Source organism: Canis lupus, chromosome 1, assembly GCF_011100685.1.
Source record: "Canis lupus familiaris isolate Mischka breed German Shepherd chromosome 1, alternate assembly UU_Cfam_GSD_1.0, whole genome shotgun sequence".
Lineage (NCBI taxonomy): Eukaryota > Metazoa > Chordata > Mammalia > Carnivora > Canidae > Canis > Canis lupus.
The window spans coordinates 54,261,621-54,281,274 of NC_049222.1; the positions used below are offsets into that span (position 1 = coordinate 54,261,621).

At 38.7% G+C, this 19,654-nt stretch overlaps 1 protein-coding gene and 1 long non-coding RNA gene across 6 annotated transcripts in view; one reads left to right on the forward strand and one right to left on the reverse strand.

Moving 5' to 3' along the window:
- The window catches only part of PDE10A (phosphodiesterase 10A), a 298,525-nt gene that overhangs the window by 249,318 nt on the left and 29,553 nt on the right, over positions 1–19,654 (reverse strand).
- Positions 1–19,654, forward strand: part of LOC102152011 — a 54,747-nt gene that overhangs the window by 31,445 nt on the left and 3,648 nt on the right. For 2 of the 5 annotated variants that reach the window (XR_005353787.1, XR_005353788.1), the window contains 2 exons: positions 6,623–6,704; positions 10,784–11,793. This is a non-coding gene — a long non-coding RNA (uncharacterized LOC102152011). Of the gene's footprint in view, positions 1–6,622; positions 6,705–10,783; positions 11,794–19,654 lie in introns of those variants that run through there. The other 3 variants (XR_005353791.1, XR_005353790.1, XR_005353789.1) reach the window with 3 other exon arrangements.

Here is a 19,654-nt window from a genome sequence, read left to right on the forward strand (position 1 = left end):
ATGAGATTTATATTGCTCAAGGAATAATAGAAAGTAGTTTTTGATGTGAAACATTTTTCTATTTCTCTGAACTATGGCAACACTCAGGGAGGATCTTTTCATTCCTGCCCCAACCCAGCACATGTAAACAAACATCAGGTGTACTCTCCTTATCCACATTTGCTTGTGAAACTATCTTCACATTAGGAAATGATGTGAGAAATAAACCTTATGGTTTTGTCCCATACCAAGACGAATGCTAATTAAAGTATACATTAAGAAACTACTAAAATAGCCCTACAAAGCATCTGTTTCAGCAAGAGAGCCACATCTCACTACATTTCTCTCATGAATAACTATAAAAATATCTAAGCATCCACACATCAAAAACTTAATCTGAACATTTTAGCCAGTAGGACATAAAGTCAAACAGAATGACATAAGAACAATCAGCAAAGTCCTTCATTATATTTGAAATCAGAAACAATGTTTAAAGATGAAAATGCATTCAAATCTGATACATAGTATATTGAAAAATTCAAACGAAAAAGGACGTTTTCTCTTAGGAGATAGTTGCTCTTTTATATTTTAGTAATTCTCCTTTATACAGGCATACTTTCAAATGAAAAAAAAAATCTCTCACTTTATTTTCGTTCCTTGTATCATGTGGTGAAATAGAAGGTAACATTAGTTTCCCAACAGAAGCTGCCTTTTTAAGGGTAATTTTATATATTCTTTGTGTACATTCAGATTTTTTAAATGTATCACACTCCATAACTCACGTAGTCAATAAACTGAGAACTTAGTTGATTATAGCCAAGAAGTTGCCTATTTGTAGACACTGTGGAAGTCCAAAGAACTGTAAAGTAGAGGTTATAAAATTTATTATTATCAGGGCTGTGAAATTACCTGAGTCAGTATGTAAGCTCCTTAACCAAACAAGAATATAAAAGTTAATTTTATATATTCTTTATATTCTAATATTTTAATTAACATCTATACTTCAGCCCTTATTTCTCTTTTCAACTTCAGGCCCTACATTAACTACTAATACCACTTATCATTTCTATTCATTTATCCAACAAATACTTCAGTTTGAACTGAACTCACCCCTAAGCTGGCCCTTCTCCTGGGACCCCTTTCTCAATGCTCATACCCTGGAGGTTTTCCAGGGTTCCCAGCCATCCTCCTATCACTGCCACATGCAACCACAAACCCCAGTTGTGCTAATTATGCCATACACACATCTCTCAGGTGCATCCACTCTTTTCACCCCTTGTGTCAGTTACTAGGTCCTAAGCATTTGTGGATTATTTCCCCACTCTGCTAACTATTTGGCCTTAAACTATGCCCCTCTAAACCACTGTTCATAAATGCCAATGTAATCCTTAAAATGCTAATTTATTGTTATTCTTCATACTCCTTAAAAACCTTTAGCCAATTCTCATCACTTGAAGAAACCAAAACTGTTAAAGAACAAAGCCCAAAGTTTGGGTTAAACAAATGATCAGTGAAACTAAGAGCTGGTTTGTTGAAGAGATAAACAAAATTGGCAAACCGTTAGCTAACTCACCAGGAAAAAAAAAAAAAGAGTACTCAAAATCAAAAATGAAAAAAATGTTACAACTGATACTAATCCTTCTCAAACTCTTCCAAAATACAGCCAGCATTACCCTGATACCAAAACTAGACAGAATTTCACAAAAAAAGAAAATTATAGGCCAATATCCCTGATGAACATAGATGCAAAAATCCTCAAAAAAAAATTAGCAAACTGAATTCAACAATACATTAAAGGACCGTTAACTATAATCAAGTAAGATTTAGTCTAAGGATGAAAGGATGGTTCAATATCCACAAATCAGTCAATATGATACACAATAACAAAATGAAGGATAAAAATCATATGATCACCTCAAAAGATGTACAAAAAGCATTTGAAAAAAATCAACCTTATGGTTCCATTTATGATAAAAACTCTCAACAAAATGAATATAGAGGTAGAGGGAATATACCTCAACAAAATAATGGCAAATTATGACAAGCCCACAGCTAACATACTCGAGAGTAAAAAGCTGAAAGCTTTCCCTCTAAGATCAGGAACAGACAAGGATGTCTACTCTTACTAGTTTTATCCAACACAGTATTGAAGTCCTAGCCAGAGAGCAGTTAGGCAAGAGAAAGAAACAGAAGACAACCAAATTGGAAGGAAAAAGTGGAGCACCTGGCTGATACAGCCAGTGGAGCACATGATCTTGGGATTATGGGTCTGAGCCCAACATTGGGTATAGAGATCACTTAAAACTAAAATTGGGGCATCTGAGTACTGAAGTAGGTTGGGCATCTAACTCTTGGTTTGGGCACAGGTTGTGATCTTGGGGTCATGAGATTGAGCTCAGTGTGGAGTAAGTTTGGGTTTCTCTTCCTGCTTTCTCTCCCTCTCTCCAACCCTCACCCCCACTCATGCTCTCTCTCCCTCAAATAAACGAATATATTTTTTAAAGATTTTATTTATTTATTCATGATAGAGAGACAGAAAGAGGCAGAGACAGAGGCAGAGACAGAGGCAGGCTCCATGCATGGAGCCTAACGTGGGAATCGATCCCAGGACCCCAGGCTCGTGCCCTGGGCCAAAGGCAGGTGCTAAAACCACCGAGCCACCCAGGGATCCCTAAACGAATATTTTTAAAAATAAAATCTTTGGGTAGTCTGGGTGGCTCAGCGGTTTAGCACCGCCTTCGGCCCAGGGTATGATCCTGGAGACCTGGGATCGAGTCCCACGTCGGGCTCCCTGTATGGAGCCTGTTTCTCCCTCTGCCTGTGCCTCTGCCCCTCTCTCTCTCTCTCTCTCTCTCTCTCTCTCTCTCTCTCTGTGTGTCTCTCATGAATAAATAAAATCTTTTAAAAAATAATAAAAATAAAAATAAAATAAAATCTTTAAAATAATAAAATAAATAGTTTTTAAAAGGAATAGAAGAAGTAAAATTCACTATTCGCAGATGATATGCTGTTGTACATATAAAATCCTAAAGACTTCATCAAAAAACTGTTAGAACTAATAAATGAATTCAGTCAAGTTGAAGGATGAAAAAAATCAATATACAAAAATCAGCTGTGTTTCTATACACTAATAACAAACTATCAGATTAAGAAAACAATCCTTTACCACTACATCGAAAATCATAAAATACCTAATAAAGTTAACCAAAGAGGCAAAAGACCTGCATATTGAAACTACAAGACATCAGTGAAAGAAACTGAAGAGAACATAAATAAATGGAAAGATATTCTGTGTTCAGAGTTTAGAAAAATTAGTATTGTTAAAATGTCCATACTATCCAAAGCAGTATACAGATTCAATGCAAACTCCATCAGAATTCTAATGGTATTTTTCATAAAAATAGAACAGTCCTGAAATTTGCATGGAACCACAAAAGACCCTGAATAGCCAAAGCAATCTTGAGGACAAAGAAGAAACCTGGAGGCATTATACTCCCTATATTTCATGCTGTATTACAAAGTTGTAGTAATTAAAACGGTATGGTATTGGTGTAAAGACAGAAATGTCAGTGGAACAGATTACAGAGATCCCATAAATAAATCCATGCATACAAAGTGAATTGATTTGTTTCAAAGGAGTCAAGAATATATGACAGGGAAAAGACAGTCTCTTCAATAAAGGGTGCTGGGAAAATTGGACAGCCACATGTATACAAAAGAATGAAACTGGACCACTATCTTAAATTATACACAAAACTTAATTCAAGACAGGTTAAAGATTTGAACATTTAAGATCTGAAACTATAAAACTTCTAGAAAAAAAACATAGGTGGTAAGCCCCATGATGTCAGTCTCAGTGAGGAGTTTTTTTTTTTAAGAGTTTTTTATTTTTTAAAGATTTATTTATTTATTTATGAGAGAGAGAGAGAGAGAGAGAGAGAGGCAGAGACAGAGGAGGAGGGAGAAGCAGGCTCTATGCTGGGAGCCTGACGTGGGACTCAATCCCAGGACTCCAGGATCACGTCCTGGGCCAAAGGCAGGCACTAAACCACTGAGCCACCCAGGGATCCCCACAGTGAGGAGTTTTTAAATCAGTCACCAAAAGCAAGGCAACAGAAGCAAAAACGAACAAGTGGGATTGCATAAACTCACAAGCTTCTGCACTGCAAGGAAACCATCAACAAAATGAAAAGGCAACCTATTGAATGGAGAAAATACTTGCAAACCATATATCCTATAAGGGGTTAATATTACAAATATATAAAGAACTCTTATTACTAAACAATAAAACAATCTAATAAACGGGCAGAAGAGGACTGCCTGGGTTACTCAGTCAATTAAGCATCCAACTCTTGATTTTGGCTCAGGTCATGATATTGGGGTACTGGAGATTGAGCCCGACAGCAGGCTCAGTGCTCAGTGTGGAGTCTGCTTGAGATTGTCTCTCTCTGCCTTCTGCCCCTCACCCACCAGCTCATGTGCTCTCCCTCCATCTAAATAAATAAATAAACTGTCTTTTAAACAAACAAACAAATAAATAAATGGGCAGAAGATCTGAATAGACATCTTTCCAAAGAAGATACGGATGGCCAACAGGTACATGATGCCCAACATCACTAATCATCAGAGAAATGCAAATCAAAACCACAATGAGATGTTATCTTGCACTTGTTAGAATAGCTACTATCAAAAAGACAAGAAATAACAACTGTTGGCAATCACGTTGAGAGAAAGAAACCCTTGTGAGAATGTAAACTGGTGCAACCGCTATGGAATACAGTATGGAAATTCCTCCAAAAATTAAAAATAGAACTACCATATGATACAGAAATTCTACTTGTGGGTGTTTGAAAAATATAATATGCACCCCCCTTGTTCATAGCAGCATTATTTACAACAGCCAAGACATGGAAACAATCTAGGTGTCCATTGATGGATGAATGGATAAAGAAATTGTAGTACATATATACAATAGCTTTAAAAAAAATGACATCTTACCATCTGCAGTAACATGGATAAGCCTCGAGAGCATTAGGCCAAGAGAATTCAGTCAGAGAAAGAGAAATACTGTATGATCTCCCTTATATGTAGAATCTTAAAAACAAACAAACTCACAGACACAGAGAACTGACTGGAAGTTGCAAGAGGCAGGGGAGTGAGAAATGAGTGACCTGTTTTTTGTGGGTTTTTTTTTTAGCTTAAACAAAATGAATAAAAATTTAAAAATAAGTAAAGTGCATCTCTGGTACATACAAAGATAACTAAGTAACAACTAATATGGCTTCTAAAAGCCTAATCCAAAATCACCTCTTCAGCTTCACCTCCTACCACTCAACTCCCTACTATATAACTCCAAGCACATAGACCTGGATAGGCGATGGGTGCATCTTATGCCTGACCTTGACTCTTGCAGGACAGCTTCCCTTCCAACCTACCTCCGTCCCAACCTGGTTAAGGCCTGCTAATCTAAGCCTCCCTCGAGAGCCTTATTGTGACTAATTTCTGCAGGTTTTCCCCCAACACACCAAGCCTGGACCAGGCATTGTCTGATAGTCTCTCTGGAACAGATACTAGTTTTATTTTGTTCACTATTATATTTCTAGCACTTAGGAGAATCCCTGACACACCGGAGGCATTCAGTAAATATCTGAATTAAATGAACTGGACTGAAGAAAAGATGTTCAAAACCCTGTGCAGATTCAGTGATCAAACAAATTCTCCTGATCAAACAAATAAGGAATGCCACATGAGGAACTGTTCACTGTAAAGGGTAGGGATTGTTCACTGTCAAGAATGGGATAAAATAGAAATCTAAGCAAAGTGTTAAATTCATTGGACAGATTTTGCAAAAACACATATAAAATCAACAGTGCAATTCCATTATTTTAAGAAAAAGCAAATTTGATAAGGTAGCTAATTGTCACAACAATTATGTGAACCCTATCATTTTAAATGTCAGTTTTCTAAAAACATGCTTTATTCAGATACTTTTAACAAATTCTGTTGAATATTTCCAATACCAAAGTGATGGAGATAAGTTTGGATATGTTCCGTTATGTGACAAACAGAAGCAAAAGGCAAAAATTATCAGGCTCTGATGAAAGCAATGAGATATTATCACTTTGTTGGATTTTTTTAAAAAAGAAAAAAATGAAAAGGCATTAGATTTGTGAGTCTGATATTCTTTTATATATGATAGGTATCAAAATACTTAAAGCTTTATCTTAAAACTCCTTTTAGCAAAGCAATATTCAGCTTAGGTTAATTTTATTACGTGCCTGCTCAGTTTATTTTACTAAAATGCAAGTGTCTTTTCACACTTCTGCTCTCTGCCAGCATCTCCCTTAGCTTACCCCATTTCCCTGTTTGTGGTCACTTTCATTTTCTAGTTCCTGTGATCTAACCCCATGTTCTTGTTGGGTTTGCAGCATTCCAGGGGAATGTATGAATCACACCCTCAAGACCAATGGGGAGGAAAATAAAGCGAAACCTATTTTCATTGATTCCCATTAGATATTTTAAAATCCTGATTTTTGCCCACAAACTCCAATTTTCTTCCTTTAGTTTTATGCCTGATTTGCAGTTTGGAAATACTGGCTTTCTAGTAAGTTGCTTGGACTTACATTCCTGTTTTTCTTTCCAGCTACACATGAGGATTTTCCAGGTCAGCTGTGTGTGATTTGTCCCTATCCACTGACACAGGACACAAAGTTAACAGAACTAATGTAAGCAGTGGCTGGTATGCCCACTCTCCTTACCCAAAACCCTATCAGGAACCAATTTATAAAATTATTCTGAAAATAAGTGTTGTTTTTAGCACAAAGCCTAGTTTCAAAGGAGCAAAACTTTCCTAATCATATTTAGCAAGGAAGCAGCATAAGGTTCCAGAGAAAAGCTTTCAATAGCCACAGCGGCAAGACCTCAGGACAGAGCTGCCCCTTGGCAGCCACAGTAAATACTTTTTTAAAAATCATTACATTTCTTCCCCAAGTGGCTTTCATTCCTTTAGAGCAGCATTTCTTTAGGCAGACAGCCTAAAGTGGGTGGATCTTCTGTGGAGTTTCCTAAAGTTTCTTTGCGTTAACAACTATTACAATATACAGGTAAGGTGTGCAGAGGAGCCAATGTCATTGCTGCATGCACTTGGCTTGGGCGCCGAATTCATGTCCTCCTAGGAAATTATTACACAGCCACTGAATGTCAAAGACTAGCTTCCTTCTAGCACAAATGAATTTTGTTAATAGACAACTTATTACAATCCGTTTCTTTCTTCTTGGTCCAACCATTCAAAATACCCTACAGTTTCCTCCACAAATAACAGAAAAACAGTTGATTTCTAAACAACAAAGAAAAAGGCATACATGATGCTGTGCTACCACCAACATTTTCACAAAAATTCCCACAACTCTTTATACAAATACTTTAGATCATTTTTTCAATGATTTCATTGAAAAGGAATATATTTCAATTATACTGGCAGACATCTCTTGAATGTATGCAGACAGTCAATGCTATGCTTGTATTAGATGCCTAGAATCAAAACTAAGGGCATGACTTCAAGAAAGGGAAGAAGAAAGAAAGGAAGAAAGGAGAGAAAAAAGAGAAAGAAAGAAGAGAAAGAAGAGAAAGAAAGAAAGGAAGGAAGGAAGGAAGGAAGGAAGGAAGGAAGGAAGGAAGGAAGGAAGGAAGGAAGGAAGGAAGGAAGGAAGGAAGGAAGAAAGAAAGTAAGAAAGAAAGAAAGAAAGAAAGAAAGAAAGAAAGAAAGAAAGAAAGAAAGAAAAATAAAGAAAAGAAAGAAAGAAAAAGACGATGTATCTTAGTACTAGAAGTACTTGTAATGACAAGAGATTGACAATTTCTCAAAAGCATTGAGATGCTTTCTCAAGTATGGTTACATTTACATCAAACTGACTTGCAGGAGAAGCTCTGGGAGCACAGCAAGCCCCAAACCTTGAAGCTTCCCACAGAAGGAACAGTTCCTTCCCCAGTGTTGACTCCATCAGGTATGCTGGGCCCCTGCAAAGGCAAAATACTGAAAGAAGCGGTGCCTTGAAATCAGGAAGCGGTCAGCTTTATGAATTACAGTATCTACTGCAGGGCCACACCTCTTCAATTCAACAGGAACAATTTAAAATGAGCCTTTACATCTAATCAGCTGCCAGCCAGGAGTACAAAAATAGGGGGAGGAGAGGAACAGGGAGCCCCTAGCAGTGCTGTTTGGAAATTCTGGTGCCAGGAACAGCCCTCCCGCTTGCTAGGAAGGAGGGTTTCTTGGGACATGGGATGCTCTGAGGCAAAACTGGTCCAGGCCAGCCAGGACCCATTCATCAGCCTTCCCAGGACAGATATGACTAGGGGATGTGATTTAGCCAAGATAAGAGGCAGCCAAACACAAAATCAATATTTTCTTATTGGTTAACACACGGTGTTACATTACATTTCAGATGTACCATCTAGTGATTCGACAATTCCATACATTACTCAAGCTCATCAGGATTAAGTGTCTTCTTAATCCTCTTCACCCATCCCCCCCAGTCCCCTCTAATAACCATCAGTTTGTTCTCTATACTTAAGAGGCTATTTTTTGGTTTGTCTTTTTTTTCCTTTGCTTATTTGTCTTGTTTCTTAAATTCCACATATAAGTGAAATCACATGGTATTTGTCTTTCTCTGACCGACTTACTTCACTTAGCCTTATAACCTCCAGCTCTACCCATGTCCTTGCAAATAGCAAGATTTCATTCTTTTCATGTCTGAGTAATATTCCATTATATATGTATACACACACACACACACACACACACACACACACCTCATCATCTTTATCCATCCATCACTCAATGGACATGTGGGCTGCTTCCATAATTTAGCTATGGTAAATAATGCTGTAATAAATGTAGGAGTGCATGTATCCCTTCGATTTAATGTTTTCATATTTTTGGGTAAATACCCAAGTAGTGCAATTACTGGTCTGTATGGTAATTCTGTTTTTAACTTTCTTTTTTAAAGATTTTATTTGTTTATTTATGAGAGACACAGAGAGAGAGGCAGAGACATAGGCAGAGGGAGAAGCAAGCTCCCTGCAGGGAGTCCAATGCAAGACTCCATCCCAGGACTCTGAGATCACAACCTGAGCCAAAGGCAGATGCTCAACCACTGAGCCACCCAGATATCCTTATTTTTAACTTTTTGAGGAGACTTCATACTGCACCAGTTCGTATTCCACACCTTCACCTACATTTGTTTTTTCTTGTGTTTTTGATTTTAGCCATTTTGACAGATGTGTAGTGATACCACATTGTGGTTTTAATTTATATTTCTCCGATTTGATAAGTAGTGTTGAACATCTTTTCATGTGTCTGTTGGTCATTTGGATATCTTCTTTGGAGAAATACTTCTGTTCCTATCTTTTGCCCATTGGATATCTTTTTAAATTGGATTATTTGTTTTAGAGCTATTGAATTGCATAAGTTCTTTATATATTTTGGATACTAACCCTCTATTTGATATGTCATTTGCAAATATCCTTTCCCATTCAGTAGTTTGCCTTTTAGTTTTGTTGATTGTTTCCATTGCTGTGCAGATTTTTATTCTGATGTAACCTCAATAGTTTATTTTTTGCTTTTATTTCCCTTGCCTCAATGGACATAGCTAGAAGTTTTGCTATGGCCAATGTCAGAGACATTACTGCCTATGATTTCTTCTAGGATTTTTATGGCTTCAGGGCTCATGCTTAGGTCTTTGATCCATTTTGATTTTATCTTTTGTGTAATGGTGTAAGAAAATGGTCCAATTTCTTTCTTTTGCATGTAGCTGTCCAGTTTTACCAGCACCATTCATTAAAGACACTGTTTTTTTCCCCCCCACTGGAAATTCTTTCCTGCTTTGTCAAAGACTAACTGACCATACAATTGCAAGTATATTTCTGGGTTTTCTATTCTATTCCATTGTTCTATGTGTCTATTTAGTATTATACTGTTTTGATTACCACAGCTTCTTTTTATACCTTAAACTCTGGAATTGTGATACCTCCAGCTTTGTCTTTATCAAAATTGCTCATAAAATCAATCTTTTTTTAAGATTTTATTTACTTATTCATGAGAGACACACACAGAGAAAGAGGCAGAGACACAGGCAGAGGGAGAAGCAGGCTCCATGCAGGGAGCCTGATGTGAGACTCAATCCCAGGTCTCCAGGATCACACCCTGGGCTGAAGGCAGCGCTAAACCACTAAGCCACCCGAGCTGCCCCATAAAATCAATCTTAAGAGCAGAATAAAGCCTGCTGCCCTTCTGCCTTTAGGAACCATGTGTATTTGCACAGATTCTAGGTGGTAGAGTGTCAACAGTGAAATAATCACACAGAAATTCAGGGTGCTCTTCCCTAAAATAAATTACACATATTAATTAAATGTTAGAAAGGTGACCAATAAAATAATCAGAAAAGAATATAGTGACCCTGCTTTTCTAATAGCAAAAATAATACATAGGTACATATGTACACATTGTATGTGTGTTCTCAAATATGTATTTGCTTTATTGGTAGGTCTGGTACATAAGAAAAACCAACCGTGTAGTAATTTGGAGGTTTTCCTACTCTATGATAGTATAACAAGAATTTAAAATAAAAGTTACCCAGATAGAAAAGAAATGGGTAGAATTCACTGTGATAGCAATTCCTGAGTCTAAAACCCAGAGGCTGCACTGAGCCCCAAACCTTCTTTTCCAACAAATAGAGAAAAGGCATTTGAGGATTCTCCAGAGGTGGTTCTATCTGTAACCAGTCTCTGTCTTCTCACACCACAGCAGCTCACCTCAACATCAGACAAAAAAGCATCTTACAAAAAAGTAATCCACATGCACAGAGCCTACCATCCTGGAGGAGTGAACAGTCTGTGCGAAGGAATGACCAAGGACACACAAGAAGGAAAGGCACTTGAACCGGAAGATCCAAGAAGTACATAGTTCTTTTCTACATGAAGATCCAAGAAGTACATAGTTCTTTTCTACATGGAGTTCTTTTCTACATGGAGAGTCCCAGAGAGAGGCTCAGGACCCCTCAAGTATTTTTCAGGCCTCCAGCAAAGGCAGTTTATAAACAGTATACTGTTGCATATGCAACTGAGTTGGCCCTCCTTGACCATCCCAAGCCTGTGGCAAGATTGATCGTGGGGATTTGTACCGGCTTCATCCCCTCTTGCAATAGCCTGGTTCACGTGAGCTTCACAGCTACAAGAGAAAACCCTCTACCAAAACATGAAAGGTGAAATGGGTTGGGTAAGCATTAATGAACAAGGCACAGAAAAGCAGTGCTATGTGAGTGACCAGAAGAGCCCTCGCAGCACAGCCTGGCCATGGGCTCTTCCCCTGGTTGACACTAGAGAGGTATGTCATGCACTGATCAAGTGTAGAATAATCTCAAGAATCAGACAAATGTGGGTTCCAACCCCCAAGAGTACCCTAGATGAGTTACTGAAGCATCTGCAATCCCTAGATTACAAGGAGTTTGTAAGGATGACATGAGTGGACACAGTTAATAAGCACCCAGTCTGACCTGTACTAACTTTCAAGGTCTCAACACACACTGAGTTATAATTCTAAAATGAAGAATCTGTTTTGAAGAAACTAAGAATGCATTTCATTCTTTCTCTATTCACATCCCTCCACTCTCCATTAATTGTGTTATTTTCCTATCAATTCCTATTCTCTAGTTTAAAAACTCGGTATTCTGGGCTATGATACTTTTCTTTTTTTTTTAGTACCGTGGGCCAGGCTATAAAGACACCAAATAAAGCAGCTTTTTGTTGTCTTTTGTGTTTCCTCGTCGACCTTCACGCTACCCCAGCAGTGTCTGAATGTGGGGTGCTGATGGGTGGTAGAAATGGAAGAGGAGATACTCCTTGTAAGTATTCAAATGAAATCCCAGGGATCCCTGGGTGGCGCAGTGGTTTGGCGCCTGCCTTTGGCCCAGGGCGCGATCCTGGAGACCCGGGATCGAATCCCACGTCGGGCTCCCGGTGCATGGAGCCTGCTTCTCGCTCTGCTTCTCTCTCTGTCTCTCTCTCTCTCTCTCTGTGACTATCATGAATAAATAAATAAAATCTTTAAAAAAAAAAAAAAAGAAATCCCTCATGACACTTCAAACCCAGAGCAACTGTGCCCTAGCTTTGCACTTACTGATGTCATAAAGCATGCCTGAGAGCCCATAATCAAATAATAGTGGCAGACTTGGCTGTTCCCTGCCAGGAGCAGCCCAGGAAGTGATGAAGTGCTGACCAGAGCTATTTAAGGCCAAAAAAAAGAGAGAAAATGTCTAAATAAAAAAATATATATACAGTTAAAAGTGGCAGAAGGCAGAGGATGAAGAAGGCAGGACATTGCTTCATGTGGTAACGAGTTTCACAGAAGAGCCCACTCTGGACTCAATTTTTGGTTCTAGAGCAAATGTCCTATCAGAACAAAAAAGGTGTCAGGAAAAAAAAGCCGTAGAGTAAGATTCAACTACTTATACTTTTATTCTTATCTCCAATTCTTATTCTATATAGTGTACTAAATATTTGAGAAAAAGAAACTTTTTACAAGACCTTAATCAAATTTATCTGTTGCTGATGGAGATTATACTGTAAAGCAAACTACATATTTTAAAGATACATTCATAACTTTAGAAAACTAAAAAACAAAAACGCTGGAAATGATTTTCACCAATTTAAGCTTAAAAAATGACTAAGCTTCTTAAAGTATGAATTGCCTATATTGCTCACAATATAATATTGAGAAGGTCAAAACTGATTTCTTCCGGCATGGAAGAGACCTTTCCCTTTCAAATTTGGCATGCTGCATATGATCCTCATTGGTAAAAGAATATGGGAGGCTGATCAAGAACAGCAAATCCCAGGAACAGAGAGGCCTCTCCCTCATGTTCTCATACCCCTCGCTGCTAACTAGTAGGTTATTTTCTTAAACTGTTTTCCTTTTATTTTTTTTAAGATTCTATTTATTTATTCATGAAAGACATACACACACAGAGAGAGAGAGAGAGAGAGAGAGGCAGAGACACAGGCAGAGGGAGAAGCAGGCTCCATGCACAGAGCCTGACGTGGGACTCGATCCCGGGACTCCAGGATCACATACGGAGCCACCCGGGCTGCCTTTAAACTTTCTTCCTGTGAGAGCTGGGCTGTGGTGCCCAGCTGTCTGGTCCAAACATCAGTCTAGACGTTACTGTGAAAATATTTTTTAGATGTGATTAGCGTTGAAGTTAGTCAACTCTGAGTAAAGCAGATGACCTTCCATAACTTGGTGGGCCTTGTCCAATCAGTGAAAGGTCTTAAGAGCAAAGACTGAGGTTTCTCTCAAGAAAGGATTCTCTTCAGGACTGCAACACAGAAACCCTGCCCCAGCTGCCAGCTCGCTGCCCTGCAAAATTTGGACTCAAGACTGCAAACACCAATTCCTGCCCGAACTTCCAGCCTGCCATACAAATTCCAGATTTGCCAGCTCCCCCCACAATCACATGGGCCAACTCCTTAAAATCAACGTCCCTCTCTGTTTCTCTTTCTCTCTGTACACACACACCCACAGTTGGTTCTGGTTGGGATTGGTTCTGTTTCCCTGGACAACCTTAAATAACGCACTTCTTCTCCACCCTAAAATGCCTAATAAAATCCGTATGGTAAAACATGCACACAGTGGAGCCATCAGAGAGCACCTGCTATTGAAAAGTTCATCCCAGAAAGAAACCCTGTAAAGAAAGAAATTTCTTTATAATCAGCTTAGATGCCAAGAGACCCGGCCATGCCCTATGCCTTTAAACCTATGACACAGGAACCGCAGGGAGAAGGAGGGGAGGGAAAGGAACCAGAGAAACCCAAATGCTCGTAAAAAGCAAATGCCAGAAATGTTATCAAAGAAAGTGCACGATACAGAAGCTTTTAAAAATGGCACAAAATTATTAAACCGTTTTAAACTTACTTAAAGAAAGAAGGAAGGAATGGCAGTTGGGAATACATCACGGAAGATCGACTCTCCAGATGCCAGTGAGTGCCATTTACTAACAAGGTTGCCTCTCGCAATCTTTCACTCGAAAGCGGCTTACTCCCCTTGCTCAGACATTGTGCCAAACCTTGCTTATCTGGATTATAAACCAATGCCAAGGTACATCAGCAAAACAAACAAAAACAGCTATAAATTATAAAAATCTTAAACCATCAGAAATTAAGAGAACAGTGCTACTCTGGGATCAGCTTTGCCTGGGGTTTTGAAACTCTGTGCTCAAAGGCCAAGAAAACCTAATCTCTGTGGCATTCGTTTTCCTTACATATTTGCCGAGGATCTCATCAGTGCCTCACAGGGATGTACGGAGGCTTCGGTACAATGATCCAGGCAAAATGTGTTAGCACAGCGCTGATTTCCATTTACTTCAGTCCAGAAAAGGTTAAGTGATCTTAGTTGGCTCTAATTTGGAAGTCATGGTAGCACACGTCATTTTTAAGCAAAATTTAAAAGGCTTCTATCCAAAACGGTAAGTTTTTTTCAAGTGTGCTGCTTCAAAAAGTGGTGAAATCCACTAATCCAGGAAGCTGGTCTAAAACCTCCAGAATTACAGATTACAGAGATTTTGCACTTGCATTTTCCTCACCATAACAAGAACTGCAATGTTCTGAATACTCCAAGTGTCGGCCCTTAAAAAAAAAAAAAAAAAAAAAAAAAATCCAGATATTGAAAAGATCCCTTACTTAACTGAGGGTTAACAGACTGATGAGTTTAAAAGGCCCAGACTTTGTTGCAGTTATCAGAATCCCTGATACCAGGATTTTCATGCTGTGTGTGCTTTTTCTTAAATACAGAGATAAACGACTTTACACTATTTCAGGAGTTTTGATGTGCAAGTGGGTAGATGGTGTGGGAGGATGTGATGAGTAAGCGTTGAGAGAACTTTTGCAGAGCTCCTAAGAGTTGAAAAGTTAGTCTGTGTAGCGTGTGAGAGACACGGTTGGCATTCAGCAGCATGCTCAAGACACAGGAATGAATGGGCTGGGACACAGAAAAATTTAATTACAAAGGGCCCACAGCATAGCAGGTACGTATTCTTTGTTCTCCTTAGATAACAACATGAGAACAGAATCAGGAAGAAAGAATTCTAGAAAGCTGGGTGCTATCCGAGGTATGACCTCAGCAACCTATGGCCAGGGCCCCACCCCCAAAAGTGTTTCCCCTAACCTGGGGTTTGGAAATATCATGATCCTACATTTGGAAAGCCAGACAACGTGAATGACACGTTCAAATTGAAACTCTTTATTTTCTTAATTAGCTATAAATTAATTTATAAACTGTCCAAGTAAAGCTCAAAGAAATATTAAAAAACTACTTTCAATTAGCCTAGTTTGAGTTATGAGGTTTCTCTTAATTCAAGCACACTTGAGAATTTTAATCAGCTGAGAAGCAGCAATTGCTTTCAATTTAAAAACTAACAAGAATAAATTGTTATCATATTAAATCATTTTTACTGTACTGGTTTCATTTTGGTTTCAATTAAACCCCATTGTCTATATAAAGAACTCATTCGCAATTAGGAAAAATTGTACGTGAAACACTCATTATCTGAAACCACTTCATGTTCCTTGAAACCCCTGGAACGTCAGTACAAAAGCAGAGAATCCAAGCATGGCTACTTCAACATTGATTTGAATGTACTTTAAAATGTAATTACATGGAGAACAGATTTTAGCAATTGCATACAATTTAATGTATAATGACCTGCAGGAATCATACAGACTTGGTTTCTCTCTCTCTCTCTCTCTCTCTCTCTCTCTCCCCACCCTCTGTTGAATAACTGACCAAGGGATGTATGTGTGAATGGGATGGAAACTTTTCCAGGTAGATCCCTAAGGCTGTTTATATAACTAGGTGAACACTGAGCAAAAGCTTCCCACCACCTGTACTGTCCAGGAAGCAGGGCTGAATGGTGAAGAGTACGAGTGGGGTCATTGGGGTCCCCCCTTTCCACAGCAGACATATGCATATGATCAGTTTTCCTCCATGGCCGAAGCTCATAAAATCAACTAAGTCCACTGAAATATTCATATTATTTGGGCTCTTTAAAATAACTATATTGAGATATAATTCACATGCCACATAACTAACTCATTTAAAGTGTGCCACGGTTTGTGGCATATTTTTTCAATATTTTTTCAATTCATATTTTCAAAACTATGTAATATAAAATTTGCTATTTTAGCCATCTTTAAGTGTACAATTCAATGGCAGTAATTAAATTCACAACGTTTTGCAGCCAACACCATTATTTCGTTTCAAAGCTTTTTTAAGGATCTCCAAACAGAAACTCTGCTATTAAATACAATCACTTCCCACCCTCTCCTTTTCACTCACCCCAGGTTGGTAACCTCTTACATTTTCTATCTCAATAAATCAGCCGATGCTGGAGAATTTATCTAAGCGAAATCACACAATATTTATCCTTTTGCATCTGGCACAATGTCTTCAAGATTCATCCATGTTGTAATATTTGTCAGAACTTCTTTCCTTTTTAAGGCTGAATCATATTCAATTGCACATATATACCATATTTTGTTTATCCTCTCATCTGCTGATGGACACCTCGGTTGTTTCGACCCTTACTGTTGTGAGAATTGCTGTGTGAACATTAGCCTATGAGCATTTTAATCCCTGGTTACTGTTCCCCTGGGCACATATCTAGGAGTGGAACTGCTGGGTCACATGGTAATTCTTTGCTTAGCTTTTGAAAGACTCACCAAACTATTTTCCCTGCACTGTTTTACATTCCCATCAACAGTGGGCAAGGGTCTTAAGTTCCCACATCCTCATCAACACATATTTTCCATTTTTTGGATTATAGCTACTGTAGTAGATGTGAGACGTGGTCTTACTGTGGTTCTGATCTGCATTTCCCTAATGACTAATGATGAGCATCCTTCTATGTCCTTATTGGCAATTTGTGGGTCTTCTTTGAAGAAATATCTATTCAAGTCCTTTGGTCATTTTTTAATTGAGTTGTTTGTCTTTTCGTTCTGGAGTTAGTTATATTTTCTGGATATTAAACCTTTATCAGATAATATGATTTCCAAATATTTTCTCCCATCCTGTAGGTTATCTTTTCACTTCCTCAATAGTGTTCCCTTGGTACACAAAAGTTCTTAATTTTGATGAGATACAATTTATCTATTTTTTTCTTCTGTTGCTTGTGCTTTGAGTGTCCTATCTAGGGCCCACTGCCCACATTATTTGTTTATGAAGGAAGTCTTTCCTTTCCATTCTTTGTTCTAGTTCTTATTCTGCATCACCTTTGAGAACACTCCGTTCTGACCACCATGACTAACCCTGACAGCACACACTTACAGAGCATATTTGGAGATGAAAAATTTTTTCTATGATAGAAAAATTCTTAGAGAAACGTATACTTGACAACCCTGTTATTTTAAACACAGATAGGGAAACGGTGAAGTAATCTCACAAAAAGCATGACGCCTACAGCCTCAAAAAAGATCTAAGGTGCAGGGCCTTTCTACTTAGTGAGAGTGAGTCTTCTCAGTGGAAAAAGTGAAGAAGAAAGGAAATCTTGGAGAGACAGAACAACAAGGACAGCTCTTCCAGAATCAGCTGGATGGAGTCCTCATGTGCTCCACATCTAAAGCTCTGTCTAGCTCTACTGCACATCAGTCTGGTGCAATGGATCTTATTTTAACAATAAAATAAGTATCAGTATCAAAATAACTGTATTTATTGTTTTCCTGTACATTGTATATGAGGCCACCTATTTTCTTCTAATCAGACAGAAGAAGGTTAATTTCAGCTCAATCACCTGGCATTTCATAAATTCATGCATCATCCTTAACATCTACCTGAGAGTAAGGGTGGGGGCATAAAAAAAAATCAATCTTCTTAGCATTAGTTAAGTGAGACAGTTTGAACAATAATAAACTGTCATCTGTTGTTTCTTTCCCAAAATGCTGCATTATCTATATCACTACAGATTTATTCGCTGAATGAAATAATTTCCTACATTTTTATTACATGATTAAATTTACGGTTACAGAATCACAGATAAATAATAACATTACACACATAATTAAAACCTATTAGTAATTACCAAGAGTAAAGTGGGGAGACCAACCCCCAAAGCAGTGTGTGTGATCTATGAAGTTAACAAACACATCTATCAGGTATTATATCTTATTTAAAACCTGAGTTTAACAAAAGTGACCTCAGACATGTAGAAGTGGAATACAAACAACCACCAAGAGACAGTGCCTACCTAATATTCAAGGTGACAGTGACATAACTAATATATTTTTTTAAAAGGACATAAAGAGTCTGAGCTAACAGAGGCAGGGAGGAATGCCATCCCTCACCAGGCAGGAAGCCACAGAAGCTATGCAGCTTTCCAATCAAAGAAAATGGAATTCCAGTTTGAGTAGAAAGCTCAGATGGGGAGACCAGAGGTCAAACATCAGGTAACAGTTACTCCGAATGCCTCGAGAACAGAGACAGTGGGACCTCTGTCCCTAGAAATAGCTTTCCACTGTAATTCCCACAAACTTCTCCTACTTCAGAGAATCACTGTTTTGAGGATGAGACTCCAAACGAAAACACAACTGTGCTCTGAACCTTACCATCAACTGCGAGAACAGGGCTCATCTCCATCACTGGATTTCAAAAATAACTTTGTGACTTCAAATCAAGAACAAAAAAAGAGGGACTTGCTCTGACTTTGATCCAGGGACCCTGGTAAATCTCGGCCAGAGAACTTCTGCCCAGATTATGTAACCCTATGGGGGCAGTAGCTGTGGCCAAAGCTGTCCTTGTCCGGGTCGGACACACCAGAGTGTCAACATAGGCTGGCTCCAATACCTTCAGTGACAAAGGTGAATGAGTGTCCCTTCAGGCACAGAAGCTCAAAACACAAGGGGACCTTAGGGCTATGGGACACGTCCAGGACATCCTGACTGAGACACTTCTGTAAAACATGTTCTGCTCTTCAGTGCTTTCCACCCAAGATGGGATCACACAGTTTTAAGTAAACTGCACAGGGGTCCCCCCCACCCCGTCTAGGGTCCACAACGGGCCGGTCATAGCATCATCACCCCTTGTGTGACTGTCAGCCCCTTGGGGGAAGAGATTCCCCATTACTGCAAAGGATGGACCAGACTCATTTCTGAGAACAAAGAAAGTCACCATGTAGCAAAACACAGCCTTTCCCTCGGTCTGATCCTCACACAGCTGAATAAAGCAAGTGCCTTTGGTTTTATACATTTGTGAGACAGACCCTCGCTTCTCTACTTCTCAAAACCAAGCCCCTATGGAGACCGCACATTTCTGAGGCCTCCAAGTACCAGGAAGAAATTAAAGAATGAATAGTAGCTCTCCACCATATCTTCAGAGGGTGGGATCGCCTTAGCAAAGTTATTATAAAAGCTCTACTTGAAAAAAAAATCTCTACTTATAGGTCAACTCTGTTTATAGTTACAGAAATTGCAGGCTGGAAAAAAAAAACAAAACGAAAAGTCCCCTCAGAAGAAAGAAAGAATGCAATAATTAACGAAAGCAACAAACAATTTAACATTTAAAAACCCAGCATCTCTGACTCCAAAGGAAAAGGGGAATGGTAGTTTGGAGGAGTATTAGAGATGAGGAATAATG